Raw genomic sequence first — 16,447 nt, forward strand, 5'->3', positions numbered from 1 at the left:
TGCACCCAAGGGATGCTCCGTATCAGATTAATAGGCCCTCTAATCATAGGACACATCTAATTTGATCAAATCAAGGTGGCACCCCATAATAACTATCAAGGAAAATTAATTAGGAACTTGCACCCTAACTTAATTGATCCATAACCTTAGACACCCAACAATTGGAGTCTCATGAATCTTATTCATATAGGTTATTAGTAGATAATTAAGTTTAAATTATCTTATCAAATAAAAAATTTCAATGAAAAGAAAAAATTGGATCCAACCATATGCTAGCAAGGTTACCTTGAACCCAATCAGATTTTTCTAAACTCAATTAACACTTCATAAGCTCAATTGTTAATTTTAGGCCTAATCTCTTTGTTGTGTGACCTCATAGATTTAATTCTATCTAGTAGTGAGGTATATAATGATCTCTATCAAAGTATCATTGAAACTCTTTTCAATGGATTGGAATAATTTTACTTTAACTCATCAAAGATTGTCGATCCAGAATGACTCTTGTGAGCTCTCATAATCCACCAGTGATACCTAGCAGTATGTAGTGATAATCTAGTAGAACTAAAATAAACTTCTAAGTATAGTTAACATGTGATTTAGTCCCTCTATCGTGAGTCCCGACTAGATGGCAGGTCATGGATAAATCGTTAAACCTCAATATCAGTCATATAATAGATTCGATTGGCTCGAGTCTAATTGTAACTTCTATGAAAACTCTTTTCTATCCATCACACTACTGTGGTCATAGATTCTCGGACTTAGCTTCTCAAATCTCATAGGACTACTCTTTTCTATCAAGGTTGATAGATCCCATCTTGATGAGCATCCTACTCCTATAGTGGATCAACTGTTATCAACATCCACTACAAGAGCTCATTGAGATCATATTTTTATGTCAGTCAAACTCCAGCGATCTCACTACAGGTAGTAATATAATCTTAGGTCAAAAGACCATTCACACAACTACAGCATCGAGATAATCACTGATGATCGAATAGAAATCCAAGTGATCTCTCATATGATCACGCTCAGTACTAGTTATTCTCTAACAACTACCCGCACTCATCGCTCAGTGTCTCTACATTGTAGACTAGAGACCCATCTATCCTAAAAGAAGCAATCTATGCATCAGCCTGTCTGAATCGATCACAATCCTCATGATGATCCTATAACGAAAGCATTAAGGAATCAAATACATGTCTCTAATTCTCAACACTTTGAGAATATATATCGAAACTAATTCCATGGATGATTCAAAGATACATCAACTTGAATGAAAAATAAATTTATCCTTTTATTGATCAAATCAATATATTAAGTATAAAATTATATCCTAGAGTTATTATAATGTGTCAGCCATATTGGCTTCTAGGACATACATCTAACAATCTCTCACTTGGACTAAAGCCAATTGGCCATAAATCTAAGTCTCATCTTCTAAGGTAGACTTTCATTTTTGGTTGGCTCAACTGCTTAGTCAGTGGGTCTGCCACATTGTCCGTGGAGTCTACTCTTCGCACCTCGATATGTTCCCTTTCGAGGTAGTTGCATATACTGCTGCTCTATGTGTTTGTACTTCTGGTGAGATCTTGGCTCCTTAGCAAGGGCTATGATGCCATTATCTTTACAGTACTGTGTCATGATATGACATCCAGTTCTACAACTAACATTAAAATCAGAATTCATTCTACACATCTACAGCATACTCAACCTCCATTGATCGATTAATCAGAATCCTTCTAATATGTCGAACGAGAATACATCCTGATGTAGATATTCTATCATCAGCATCCATGTATCCTCCCACTCTTAGCTCAGAATCTCCTTCAAAGATCAAGAACAGATTCTTAGTCTTTCTTAAGTACTTAAAGATGTTCTTCATAGCTATCCAGTGCTCCTCGTCTGGATTCGATTGATACCTGCTCGTGACACTCACAGCAAGGACAATATCAGATCGAGTACATAGCATAGCGTACATGAGGCTCCCTATGGCCAAGATGTAGGAAATCTTACTCATACGCTATATCTCCTCAGATGTGATCAGACACATCATCTTAGAAAGATTAATACCATGCCTAAGAGGTAAAAGTCCTCTTTTGGAGTTTTTTATATGGAACCTCTTCAGTATTTTTTCTATGTACAGTTTTTATGACAGGCCTAGCATCCATTTAGGTCTATCCCTATAGACCTTTATTCTAAGAATATAGGATGCTTCCCCTAGGTCTTTCATGAAAATTTTTTAGACAATCATCTTTTAACCATGGTTAGCATGGAAATATCATTCTCAATAAAGAGAATATCATCCACGTACAATACGAGGAATGTTATCGTGCTCCCACTAATCCTTTTATATACACATGATTCTTCTTCATTTTTGATGAAATCAAATAATTTGATTACCTCATCAAAATGATGGTTCCAACTTTGAGAAGCTTTCTTTAATCCATATATGGACCTTTGTAACTTGCAAACTCTGTGATCACTATCACCAGATATGAAACCCATAGGCTACTCTATATAGATATCTTCCTCAAGATATCCATTCAGAAAAGTAGTTTTCACATCCATCTATCAGATTTCATAATCATAGTAAGCTGCTATAGCAAGCAAAGTATGGATGGATTTCAACATGACTACGGACGAGAAAGTTTCCTGATAGTCAATGCCCTCATGCTGACTATGACCTTTAGCCACAAGTCTAGCTTTATAGGTCTCTACCTTACCATTAGCACCTATCTTTCTTTTGTAGATCCATTTACATCCAATAGGTACAATACTCTCAGATGGATCCACTAAGATCTAGACCTGGTTCAAGTATATTGAGTCAATTTCTGACTTCATAGTATCTAACTATTTCTCGAAATTGATGTCAGACATCATCCCATTAAAGGTACTAGGATCATCACTATGATCCCTATCTTCCATAAGGAATATTTTCTTTACTTCCTCCGTAAGCATACCCATGTATCTCTCAGGAGGTTGGGAGACCCTACTGATCTATGAGGTGGTTGAGGAACATCTACTACTGGCTCATGGATAATGAGTTCCTGAGGATCTATAGCTCTAAGCTCTTTCGAGACCTCTTCGAGCTCAACTAACCTTCTACTGCCACCATCTTGGATAAACTATTTTGCTAGGAATATGATATTTTGGCTCACAATCACATTATGGTCTTGTGGAAAGTAGTAGTATCCCATAGATTCTTTTGGTTACCCTATAAAGTGAGCTATAATAGATCTATCTTCTAATTTATCCATCATCTGTCTCTTGATATAGGCCGGACATCTGCAAGTCTTAAGATAACCTAGACTCGGCTTCTGACTGAACCATATCTCATATGGTGTGGTATGAATGGGCTTTGATGGAACCCTATTCAACAAGTGAATTACAGTTAACAAGGCATGTCCCCAAAGATATAAGGGTAGATCAGTGAAGCTTATCATGGATCTGACCATATCCAATAGGATCCTGTTCCTCCTTTCAAATGCTCCATTAAGCTGAGGTGTTCTAGAAGGAATCCATTGAGAGACTATGTCGTTGTCCTTAAGATAGCTCAAAAATTTTTGACTAAGATATTCACTTCCTCGATCAGATCGAAGAACCTTAATGAGTTTATCAGTTTATTTTTTGATCTCATGTCTGAATTTTTTGAACCTTTCAAAGGCTTCAGACTTGTGTTTCATCAGATACACATATCCGTACCTAGATAGATCATCGATAAAGGTAATGAAGTAGGCATAATCACTCCTGACCTGCACATCAAATGGCCCACACACATCGGTGTGTACTAAGATGAGTAACTCAGTGGCCCTCTCCCCATGTCCTATAAAGGATAACTTGGTCATTTTTTCTTGAAGGCAAGATTTGCAAGTTGGATATGACTCTGGGTTAAGAGAGCCAAAGATCCCATCCTTTTTTAGTTTATTTATCCTATCCTCTCTAATATAGTCTAGTCTATGGTGCCATAAGTACTTCTGGTTAATTTTATCTCCAGATCTCTTTTGGCCTATGGCACTCACTATTTGCTCATTTAGGTTTACATTCGCATCAACATGAAAGTGATAAAGATTGTCAATTAAATGATCTCGTGCAACTAATTTATTTCATAAATAAATGAAATAAAAATCTTTATTGAAATAAATTTTAAAATCTTTCTGTGCTAACACAGACATGAAAATCAAATTTTGACTAGCTACAGAAATATAATAAAAGTCTTTTAAATTTAATCTAACATTAGACGGTAATCGAAGAGGATAAGTTCCAACGATCTCTACAGCAACCTTTGCTCCATTGTCGATCTGAAGGATCATGTCACCTTTCCTCAACCTCTTACTTTTTATCAGACCCTGCATTGAGGTACATATATGAGCACTCGAGCTAGAGTCTAATACCCAACTAGAACTAAAAAAAATCATAAGATTAGATTCAATTACGAGCATACCTTCGAAAGGTTTATCATCCTTTTTGGTCTTTAGGCTCTCCAGATATTTTGGATAGTTTCTCCTTCAGTGGCCTTCAGCATGATAGTGAAAATATTTTTCTTTGCTTCAGCCGTGCTAGGAAATTTTTTTTGGCCTATTCTTCTTTTTTTGCTTCGTAGCAGATTTTGCCTTCTTCTTTCTAGTAGACTTTTTCTTGGAAGAAGTCCGCTCTACAGCGAGAGCAGTACCTCTTGAACTTTTTAAGGTTCCCTCCATACTGACCAATATATTGACCAGTTTGGGTATAGTGCAATCGAGCTTGTTCATTTGAAAATTTACAATAAATTGACTATATGATCTTGTAAGGGATTGAAGGATCAAATCTATCTGTAATTTTTTTTGTATTTCTAGCCCGAGCTTCTCAAGCTCCTCAATATCCTTGATCACTATCATATAGTGCTCATGGACTGACTATCCTTCTTGCATCTTCAGATTGAAGAGTCTTTTGGACATCTCAAAGCACGTTGTGTAGCTCTGCTCATCATATAACTCTTACAGGTGAGTGATCATAGCCCTGGTAGTAGGCATATGTAATACATGGTCGATTTGGGCCCTGGACCCAGCCCAAAACACAAAGCCCATAAAAAAAGAAAAGAAGAAGAATGAAGAAGACTCCCATAGGGAGTCTTCTCCTTCATCTCGATCAGCTCCTAATCGGAGTTGGAAAATGCCACGACTCCACTCCTCCAACCCTATTTAAAGGAGAGATCTCTTTTCTCTTCCTCCCATCAAGAAATCAAGAGCCAAATGGTGAGGATTGCCGGAGTTTCCTCATGAAAGCCCTCACTGTGTTTGCCTCAATTTCTCACCGAAGACATCACCAGAGCTCGAGGTAAGCCTTGGCTTCTCTTCCTCCCTTCTTCCCCTTCCTTCCCTTGCCTGTGTGCATGATCGCCAATGAGTAGGTTCACTGAATTTTATTGGAGAAAATGTCTCCTATTTCTGCCCCCCTTTTCTTTGATTTTTCCAGCACCGGTGGTCACCACCGACCGTCGGTTTGGCTTCTTCGGACTGCGATGATGTAGCCCTCCTACCATCGACCACCACCACATCGATTGCGGCTTTTGATCTATCGAACAAAGGGGGACTGCTTGGTTTTCTATTTTGTTAAAGGACCACAGGAAGAAGAAGAAGGAAGAAAGAAAAGAAAAAGAAAAAAAAAAGAAAAGAAAAAAGAAAAAAGAAAAAGAAAAGAAAAAGAAAAAGAAAAAAAGAGGATTTTTTCTCTCCTCTCTCTCTTCCTCATTTTCTCTATCTTCTCCTCTCTCTAAAATTTTTCTTTCTCTCTAGTTTCTCTCTTTACTTTTTTTCTCTAAAATTTTCTATCTCTAGATTATTTCTCTCTCCTAAGATTTTTTTAAAATTTTGAAAAGAATGATGATGAGTTTGAATGATTCTAGTGAAAGCATTCTGATCCGTGGTTGTCAAGTAGTATGCCAGCACCTTGATCAAACCATGAACTATTATATTTGATCATCCATGATTTTATTCATCTGAATCTTGATTTAACCATGACTTGATTAGATCATTTTGATTTCACCAATTGAGATGTTGGACTATGGCACTTGATCAATTTAGATTGTACCTCATGAATTCTCTCTCCTCTGATTTTTTCTCTCTACTTGATTGATAAACCCAATGAAAGAATCTCAATCCTATCACTTTGAAAATCTAATTTGACCCGATAGTCAAATTTTGGACCATCTATGTCCTAATTGAATTTTGACCAGATAAAATTAAATGATTGAACTAATTTAAACTGTTGAATATAGTATTCGTATTCTTTCTGATTATTGAACTTGATCTTGTATAGGTATCATTGATACCTGATAATCAGATATTGTGATATGATTTATGAATTAAAGATTTTGAAAAGATAATTTTAAATTTATATGGATTTATTGGAATACATTCGAGGTAAATAATATTTTACTTTTTTTAGATTATTTAGTAAATTATAAAATATTTTTTATATAGAACTACGCATGCAATGAATATGATACGTGGTGTTTTGAATTGTTGAATATGCTCCTTGTTGGTTTAAATTTGATATGAATTATATTGATTGATTTCGATATCGTCTAATTTATGATTTTTGAATTAAAATATGAACAAATATTTTGAATTGAGATGGATTTTGATTCACATCTGATTAAATTTTGAATCCTAACAGTGGGGGTTATATACTGGTATTTCGATACCCTACCAGTGGAGATTATATGTTGGTATTTTGATATCCTATCAGTGGAGATTATATGCTGGTATTTTGATATTCTGATAGTGGAGGTTATATACTGGTATTTTGATACCCTGCCAGTGGGGGTTGTGCACTGGTACTTTGATACCCTACCATTGGGGGTTATACGGTGGTACTTTGATTTAGTTTACGGCTGTCGAGATACGTATGTTGTTTTGAAAAAATTGATTTATGAACCGAAGAATTTGAAAATAAATTTTGAAAGACTGAGATTGAATGATCTTATTTTGATTAGTATTTTATATTTAAATTGATGCATCTTGTATATTTACTTTTCAATATATTATTGTTGCTGACTTTATCTAGCTAAAGTGCACATTACTTACTGGGCCATTTAGCACATGACCAGATTCTATTTTTTTGCAGATTCAAAGATCTAGCTTGATCCGGAGATTCAATATGGGAGAGTGAATTAGAGCAAGAGTTTGATATTCTACTTTAGATTAGAATTTATTAAGTTTTGAATTATAAAACTATAAAATTTTATTTTATAAGATATTTGATTTAGTTAATTAAAATAAAGTTGAATCATAAATTATTTAAATTTTATTCTATTGTGATGCATTGATATCGTGATGAGATGTTTTGCATACTTATGGAGAGAGTTCTTCTTAAGTATGCGGTGGTTGCTATAACCTCTGACTTACGATTTTGGATCGGGGGCATGATAATTTATATGGTATCAGAGCATAAGTAGATAAACTATATTGTTGCCCAGCTATGCAATCTAAGAGGGGGGGGGGTGAATTGGGTTTCTAAAAATTTTAAGCTTAACTTATGACTTATGAGAAGTGTTTGACAAAGCTAAATAAATAGGGAGAGTAGAATTAATTCAAGGCTAATAGCAAGAGCAAGAATGCAAGAGAATAATGAAGAGATAAAGAAGAGCAATTAGACACACACCAAACAAAAGGATTTATAGTGGTTCGGTGCCAACCTTGCACCTACATCCACTCCCCAAGCTCCTACTTGGGAATTTCAATCCACTAATCTTGTATTCAACCCGAATACAAATGTCGAAAACTTCGACTCTAGCTATCCCAAGCTAGTCCACTTATTTTCGGGTACAAGCCAACCCAATACACTCTGATTCTAGGTTCGGATCAATCTTCCCTTGTTTTGGAACCCTTCCAAAATAAAAACAATAACTCAAAATGAGAATAACAATCAATAGCACAAATAAGTACAAAAAAAGCTCCTTTAATGAGCGAATATGACTTTAAATACACTTTACTCAAGAGAAGAAGACCCTTTTTGGATTTCCTCAAGGTGGTTGGAGACTTGAATGTGCACTTGAGGAGTTGGTGAGCTTGGATTAAAGGCTTTTTGAATGCTTTGAATGAGCTCTTGCTTAGGGCTGAAAAGTTAGCTTGAAATCCCTTTTTCAAAATCTCTCTACTTGAATGCTCTTTCTTTTTTTCTATTTAATTCCCACCTTTTTGTCCCTTTTATAGCTTCAAGAAATAGTAAAAAATATTTTAGGCTAAAATAGAGCCGTTAGACCACATTAAATGAGTATTAAAAGCACTTAAAATGGGTTAAAAACTAGCCGTTGCGGAATAATCCCGTCACAGGGGTCGACTCATGGGTCGACTCATGCCTAGAGGTCGACCTCTGTGGAAGAACAACAGAAAACAACCAGAAGATAAGGTTCTATGATTTTTGGCCTAAAAATAGTAGGGGTCGACTCATGCCTTGGGGGTCGACTCACAGGTTGTGCCAAGCCAAAAAATCTGCGTGCCAAACAGCTCATTGTGCCATGAGTCGACTCATGAGTCGACTCATGATTTTCAATCATGCATATCTTTCAAAATACAAGTCCAAAATTAATAAAATTTTCACCATTGGATCACAAATTTTTTGTTCTATCATTTGATACTATCAAATCAGGGTTTTGGTAAAATTATAATTTTGCCCCTGAAGAGCAATAAGACTTTTTTAAGTGAGAAATATTAGTACCCCTTCAACTGCTTTGTAATCATCAAAATCAATCTAAGGAGCAACAATCTCCTCCTTTTTGATGATGACAAAATATTTGAACAAAAGCATTTATATGAATCAATGATCATGAATTTCAAAGGGATGAAATGCATTACAGGTAGTTTGAAGATAAATAGGAAATTTACTACCAACTTATAAGTGCATTTGCATGAAAAAAAAGATTGATTCTTTTGGCATGTGATACATGTGCCCATTTGCATAAATAATTTGCCTATTGCTTGATGATTTGAAAATTTGCTCATTTGATTATGTGATTTTGGTATCAGAGTAAAAATTTATTTTTATTATCAGAGCAAAGCAGAATTTACATTAGGATTTGAAAATTGCGTATTTGAAAATATCTCATTTGCTCATTTGCTTATTTTTCAAATTTCTTAGCATCTTGAAAATTCGCTCATTCTCATTTGATTATTTAGATTTAGTATCAGAGCATGTTTAACAATTAAGTGTATCAATGCATGTCTAAGAATTAATTTTAAAGCATGTCAGAGCATGTCAAATTTTAAGATGTATCAGAGCATATCTAATTTTAAAGCATATCAGAGCATGTCTTAGAAGTAATTTTAAAGTTGCTCAATTACTTTGTGCTTAGCAATTCACTCATTTTGTTATCAATCATGTTTTTGATATTTTAATTTCTCCCAATTCACTCATTTTATTTTTAAGTCTTTTATTTATCTTTCTTTTGATACTTTTGCTAGCAATTCACTCATTGTATTTTTAAGTCATTTAATAATCTTGCTTTTGATATTTTTTTTAATTTCTCCCCTTTTTGACATCATCAAACATTGTTAACTCCCCTCTTTTTTGAATACATTTTCTCTTTAGTGTTTCTTCAAACTTCTTGTGTTAATCATTAATGTTTACTCCCCCTGAATATAGCAATCATAAAATAAAATATGCCATTGAGTACCATAGATATGAATTAGCAACAAAGAGAAGATATATAATCAAAGATGATTGATACCATTACAAAGAGTAGATATATAATTAAAAGATGATTGATACCACAGTTGTTTCAATACATATTCCATAATATAAAAGTCAACCAGTTAATATCATTACATGGCCCAAAAGGTAGATCCTAGAAAGAACAGCAGACAAGGCTAGCTACAAGGATCTAGTAGAGCTCATGACTAGATGGATCAGAATCAGATGTATCAGAGATGGGGTGGGGAGATGATGGATCACGACCAAGGACTCGTCCTCTACCCCGTCTGCCTCTGCCATGAGTGGAGGTGCTGGCACGAGTAGGTGGGCGAGATGATCCTAAAGGCTGAGAGGCCATAGACTGGACTGCAAGAGAGAGCCTGATGGAATCAAAAATGTTCAGAGCTCTCGAAACAGACTGAAGTAGTGCAGTGAACTGTGTAGAAGCATGCTCACTTGAGCCTCTGATCTCTCTCCTCAAGAAATCAAAACCACCCTCCAAAACACCTCTGAGTCTGCCAGCCTCCGCAGTTAGGTTTGTGACCTCAATAGTGCACTCCTGTGACTGAGGATGGGCCAAAGCTAAGACTTGCCCCTGCAAGTCAAGTACTCTCCCAGTCAGTCTCAAAATGTAATCCTCGAGCTGCTGAATCCGAACTGACTAATCTGTGATCATCTGAAATACAGTGAAGATATGGGGGATCAAGGTCTGATTAGATGCATCTAATGATGTGGATCCCGATGCAAACGCAGAAGTGCTCCACTGACGAGAAAGCAAGGAAGCCACACGTTGAGAAATCTGCTCAATCTGATCATCAGCCAATCTGAACTCTGAGGGAGGTGCTCTGCTGTCTGGCTGCTGAACTGGTGTGTGCCTCCTGGTGGACTCTGAAGGGCCAGCCTCTGGATCTGAAACAAACTGGATATCTGGAGATGCTGCCCTAAATCATGGAGAGGTGATGAGGACCTTCTTCCTCAGCTCTGTCCTCAATTCTGTCCTCAGCTCTCTCCTCAGCTCTTTTTCTATACCCTTGATCCAACCACCATCAATCCTAGTGAATCCCATGCGGTGCAGAGTGTGTTGGTTGATAGTGTCAGCGTGAGAAAGCCTAGCAGATGCCTCCCCCTCAAAACTGACTCCAAACCTCCTAAAAACCAGTGTGAGGGCCATACCAAAAGGCAGATGTGCCTTGGATCTATTCAGTGTTTCTCTCATGGCCTCAATCATTAAAGCAGGGAGGTTTAAGGGGGTTTGGGTGATCACATGAAATATTATACATATGTCTCAGCCAGAAAGGAGGTCATGTCTACCACTTCTCGGGAAGAAAAGCTTTGTCACTAATTGATGTAGAATTCTCATTTCAATTGACAAGATTTTGGCTTCTAATTTATTTAGACTTCCCGAGTAAGTTCCTCCTAAAATTACATTGATCCCTTCTTCCTTCACTGGGAGTTCCATGTTAGAATATCCCTCACAGGGCAAATGTAGAATCTCTCCCAAAATAATAGGATCTAAGCAGATATCAATTCCCTTAACAGTAGAAGTTACTGTTCCATTGCCATAGTGCAGATTTAGATAAAACTCTCTAACCAAGTCTACATATGTAACTTCCTTGAGAGAACAGTAAAATCCCAACCTTGGTTTTTGATCTTTGACCCAAAGGAGAAACCTTCTTTTTCAAAGAATCTAAAGTCCACATTCTTGTCGGTTTCTACCTTTCTGTCAGAGAGAGGAATTTTGCTAGGGCTAAGAGGAGACTGAGAGGGACCTGGTGCAGACGCTGAAGCCAGAATGGGAGCAGAGGAGGTCTGAGAAGCTTGTCTTTTCCTGTGGATGCCTTCTTCCAGCTCACGAACTGATTTCCTTCTTTGAGGGAGTTTCATCTTTGGGGCCATTCTCACCACAAGAGCAAGCAAGGAGACTCGAAAGATCAAATGGGTGAGGAGAAGGAGGGTTATTAGAAGATGGAAAGGGATTTTGGCAAGAGAAATCATGATTTTGAGAAGAATGGTGGAAGCTAGGGCACGCTCCAACCGCTTCAGTCAAGGGAGAAAGATGCGAAAAGCTCCTTTCCCAAGGGGTGATTTGAGGTGGAGAGGTGATGGGAGAATGATCTTGGGCTAAATCCTTGGTTTTGGAGAGAACGAAGATGAGGACGACGAGTCTTGGAGGGAGGAAGACGAAGAAGAAGGAGGGGTCGGCTCATGAACGGGCTTTAAGTTAAAAAGAAATGAACCCGTGGGAAGTTGGCCAAGAATTTCAAGTATGCCATTGGGTCGACCCTAGGGGGTCGACTCATGATTCAAAAAATTTCAAAAAAAATATGAATAAATTCCAAAAAAATTCAAAATTTTGGGAGAAAAATTTTTGCTCAATGACAAGTTGTGAGAATGATAATCTTGAGCTTTTAGGTCCAAGAGAGATGATGAAAATTGAGCTCAAAGAAATTTTGACATCGATTCCTTGGAATTGGAGAAACATTTAGGCAAATGGATCAAGAATTCTTAGATTTCTCCTAATTTCACAGAATCTATCATCACTAAGGGTCTTTGTAAAGATATCAGCTAATTGATTTTCAGTGCAAACATAGTTAAGAATTATATCTTTGTTTTGAACATGTTCTCTTATAAAATGATGTCTTATTTCAATATGTTTAGACCTTGAATGTTGAATTAGATTTTTAGTAAGGTTTATGGTACTTGTGTTGTCACATCTTATGGGTGTTTCATTAAGTTTGATACCAAAGTCTTCGAGTTGTTGCTTAATCCACAAGATTTGAGCACAACAACTTCCGGCTGCAATGTATTCAGCCTCAGCCGTAGACAGTGCTACTGAATTTTATTTCTTGCTAAACCAGGAGATTAGGTTAACTCCAAAAAATTGGCAAGTTCTACTAGTGCTTTTTCTGTCTAATCTACATCCAGCAAAATCAGCATCTGAATATCCTATTAAGTCAATTAATGAGTCCTTAGAGTACCATAATCCTAGAGTTTGAGTACCATTTAAATATCTAAAGATTTTTTTAACAGCATTCAAGTGAGACTCTTTAGGATTAGATTGAAATCTAGCACACAAACAAACACTAAACATGATATCAGGCCTACTTGCAGTTAAATATAATAGAGAGCCAATCATACCTCTATAATATTTTAAGTCTACACATTTACCTTCTTCATCCTTGTCAAGCTTACATGAGGGGCTCATGGGTGTGCCAATTGGTTTGGAGTTCTCCATTCCAAATCTTTTGAGTAATTCCTTGGTGTACTTGCTTTGGGTGATGGAGATTCCCTCTTTTATTTGTTTGATTTGGAGTCCGAGGAAGAAAGTAAGTTCTCCCATCATGCTCATCTCGAACTCCCCCTGCATGAGCTTAGCAAAGTCTTGACAAAGAGATTCATTAGTAGACCCAAAAATAATATCATCAACATAAATTTGTATAACTAACATATCATTTTGATTTCTTTTAATAAAGAGGGTTGTGTCTACATTACCTCTTGAAAAACCATTATTTAGTAAAAATTTGCTTAGCCTATCATACCAAGCCCTAGGTGCTTGTTTTAATCCATATAGAGCTTTATTTAATTTAAAAACATGATTAGGAAAAGCATGATTTTCAAAACCTGGGGGTTGTTCTACATAGACTTCTTCAGCAATATATCCATTCAAAAATACACTTTTGACATCCATTTGAAATAATTTAAATTTCATAAAGCAAGCATATGCAAGTAGAAGTCTAATGGCCTCTAATCTAGCAACAGGTGCAAAGGTCTCATCAAAATCAATTCCTTCTTCTTGATTATAACCTTTAGCAACCAATCTTGCTTTATTTCTTATTACATTTCTATGTTCATCTAATTTGTTCCTAAAGACCCATTTTGTGCCAATTATTGAATAATTTTTAGGTCTTGATACTAAAGTCCATACATTATTTCTTTCAAATTGATTAAGTTTCTCTTGCATTGCATTAATCCAATTATAATCATTTTCAGCTTCTTCAATAGTTTTTGGTTCAAGATGAGATACAAAAGCACAATGATTAAATACTTCTCTAAGTGAAGAACGAGTTTTTACCCCATGCATAGGATCACCAATAATTAGCTCCTTAGGGTGATTGTGAACATACCTTCATTCTTTGGGTAGGTCATTTGTACCTTGAGGTTATTCTTGATGTTCTTCACCTCCCTCATCCTGTTTGTCTTCATGTTCCTTATCCTCTTGAATTGTTGAATCTTTCAGAGTGATCTCCTTCATTCCTTCTATAAGAGGATCTGCATCATCAACACCTTCATTCTTCCTTGAAGGAAGATCGTTAGATTCATCAAAGACAACATGTATGGACTCCTCTACTACTAAAGTTCTTTTGTTAAAAACTCTAAAAGCTTTACTAGTGGAGTAACCCAGAAAGATTGCTTCATCTGATTTTGCATCAAATTTTCCAAGTCTTTCTTTACCATTATTTAACATAAAACATCGACAACCAAAAACATGAAAATAAGTAATATTAGGTTTTCTTTCTTTCCAAAGCTCATAGGGGGTTTTCTTTAAAATTTGTCTAATCAAAGCACGATTTAAAATGTAACATGCTGTGTTGATTGCTTCCGCCCAAAAATATCTTGGAAAGTTGCTTTCACAAAGCATGGTACGGGCCATTTCTTCTAAGGTTCTATTTTTTCTTTCTACTACCCCATTTTGTTGGGGTGTCCTAGGAGCAGAGAAGTTATGGCCAATTTCTTTTTCATCACAAAAGTTTTCAAAGTCTTGATTTTCAAATTCAGTTCCATGATTGCTTCGAATATTTTGAATTGAAAATCCTTTCTCATTAGTGACTTTTCGGTAAAATTTAGTGAAAGCATGAAAAGTTTCATCTTTGTGTGCTAAAAAGAAAACCCAAATAAAATGAGAGTAATCATCTATAATTACAAAATTATATCATTTTCCTCCTAGACTTGTGGTTCTAGTAGGTCCAAATAAGTCCATATGCAAAAGCTCTAAAGGTCTAGAGGTTGAAACAATATTTTTGGATTTAAATGAAACTCTTGTTTGTTTACCTAGTTGGCATGCATCACAAATTCTATCCTTTTCAAAATTCAGTTTTGGCAAACCAAGAACTAATTCTTTCTTAATTAATTTTGAAAGAGAATGCATGCTAATGTGTGCAAGTCTGCGATGCCAAAGCCAAATAGTCTCATTAATTTTAGCATTCAAGGATACTAGATATTGCATGCTTATTTTGGCTAAATCATTTAAATCTACCATATAAACATTACCATGTCTATGTCCAATAAATTTAATGCCATCATTAATAGGACTAGTTACAATGCAAACAGACGATTCAAAAACAACTTTATATCCTTTATCACAAAATTGACTAATGCTTAGTAAATTATGCTTTAAACCATCTACTAACAAAATATTTTCAATATATTTGGAGGGAGTGATACCAATGTTACCTATACTGATGATATTTCCTTTGCCATTGTCTCCAAAGGTGACCATCCATCCATCCTTAGCATCAAGAGTGATGAATTGGGATTCATCACCAGTCATGTGTCTCGAGCATCCACTGTCAAGATATCATTTTCTGTTTCCTCCTTGGGATGCTAGACACACCTGCAAGCAAAAGTCAAGTTTTTGTTTTAGGTACCCAAGCTTCTTGGGTCCTTTTTGGTTAGTCATAATGGTTCCTTTTGGAACCCATATTTTCTTTACAGTTGAGTTTGCAGACTTATTAGAGAAGCAAGTGTATGACTTATGTCCTACTCTACCACATTTGAAGCAAGTAATATTAGAAGACTTGTTACTTAAAAGTTTACATAAATATTTTTCAGATATTTTTATTTCTTCAAGGGGTTATAGCCAAGTCCAGCCTTATCATACACGGCTTTTTGATTATCAAGAATCATATTAAGTTTATTTGAACTCAAGGTGAATTTTTCTACTATTAATTTTAGCTTGGCAATTTTATTCTTTAAACTTTGATTTTCTTGAAGCAGGGTGGATTTTTCAATTGAAATGTTTTCATTTTGTTTCAATAAAGATTGATTTTTCAATTTTAGATCTTTGTTCTTCATCCCTAGTTTCTTTAATTCATCAACTAAATCATAAAATGCTTCATGTAATTCTTCAAATGTAAAGTCACTAGGAGTTTCGGAAATTACCTCATTTTCATGTGCCATAAGGCACAGGTTGGCTTGTTCGGTTGAGTTTTCTTCATCGGAGCTTGAGTCATCACTCGCACTCCAAGTGGCCATCATGGCCTTCTTCTTGTACTTCTTGGGACCTTTCTTCAGTTGTGGATATTTGGATTTGAAGTGTCCCGGCTTCTTGCATCGTAGCAGATAAGGGGTTGGTCTTTCTCTTTTTCTTTGCTCTGTTCTTCTTTTGTGAATGACCTCTTCCTCATCTCTTGTTTTCTTTTTCTCAGAAATTTCTTAATCTTCGGATAATGAGTGCCATCTCTTCATCCTGTTCTTCATCTTCAGTGTCATCAGTTTCTTCATCTGGTGGAGCTGTGGATTTGAGGGCAATTGTTCTTTTCTTTTTGACTTCTTCCTCTTGATGTTGCTTCATGCTTAGCTCATGAGTCATCAATGATCCAAGAAGCTCTTCCAAGGTAGAACGTTCAAGTCCTTAGCTTCTTGGATGGAAGTCACTTTGGCTTCCCAAGTTCTTGGTAAGGACCTGAGAATCTTTCTTACAAGCTCACTGTTAGTATAGGACTTACCAAGACTCTTTAAACCATTAATAATATCAGTAAAATGAGTAAACATTCCAGTT

The sequence above is a fragment of the Elaeis guineensis genome, chromosome 9, assembly GCF_000442705.2.
Source record: "Elaeis guineensis isolate ETL-2024a chromosome 9, EG11, whole genome shotgun sequence".
NCBI lineage: Eukaryota > Viridiplantae > Streptophyta > Magnoliopsida > Arecales > Arecaceae > Elaeis > Elaeis guineensis.